Genomic DNA, 984 nt, shown 5'->3' on the forward strand with positions numbered 1-984 from the left:
CTTAAAGTACAATAACTTTTACCATTTTAATTTGTTTTAATAGTATATTGACAGTATAGTTTTCTTTCAAAAATCCACTTAATTTTCTTTACCCTGTTATTAAAATGGTAATTGACAAAAAAAACTACATTGTCACCAGAAGAGCAATACAAAATGTACAAGTGATATATTAAAATCATCTTTCCAGCTTGAATTTCAATGATGCATTGGGGCAACAATTTTGTGAGAAACATCTTCACCCTTAAATAAAGATTTTCGTAATTCCTTACCTGTGTGCTAATTAGATATCACCTTGTTTTCACATTAAACAGACTTCCACATGAGAAAGCAGCAAGGATGCAGTGGCGTTAATGTTTCCTGGTGTCAACCTGTATTATTTCAGTAGACATTGAAATGAGGATGCATCTTGCTGCCTTTCCAATGAAGCAAGTTTAATTTAGTAATAGGTGAAAAACCATCCCTACAAAGGTGTTAATCAGAGACTTGGCTTTGTGGACACTTTTCAGAGAACAAATTTGTTAGCATAAAAATAAAGCAAGAAAATTAAGAGCTGTTAAATCAAGCAATTTGATTTTTTTGCAAGCATATTTCTTTTTCTCTGCAACCCACTGCTAAATTGTGCTTCCTAGATGTTTTTATAAAATCACTGAATCAAATCTAACTCTGATTACATCAGAGAAGGCCAGGTACCCTACACAATAAGAGGGGGTTTGAAATTTTGACTTGTCTACTTAAATATCACCAAAATCTGATAACAAGGTCAATTACGTCCCTGGGTGGGATTGAACCACCAACCTTTTGGTTAATAGCCATACACACTAACTGATTGCGCCACAGAGACACTTTGCAAAAGTACATACTGACAAAGGCTAATAAGCATTCATCTAAAACGTTTCCTAGAAAAACTTAATAAAGTCAATAATCTGGAGAGTTTTTGTAAGATGTTTCTTCTATCAACCAACGAAGAAACACATTGGTACTTTC

Source organism: Pseudophryne corroboree, unplaced genomic scaffold, assembly GCF_028390025.1.
Source record: "Pseudophryne corroboree isolate aPseCor3 unplaced genomic scaffold, aPseCor3.hap2 scaffold_546, whole genome shotgun sequence".
Taxonomy (NCBI): domain Eukaryota; kingdom Metazoa; phylum Chordata; class Amphibia; order Anura; family Myobatrachidae; genus Pseudophryne; species Pseudophryne corroboree.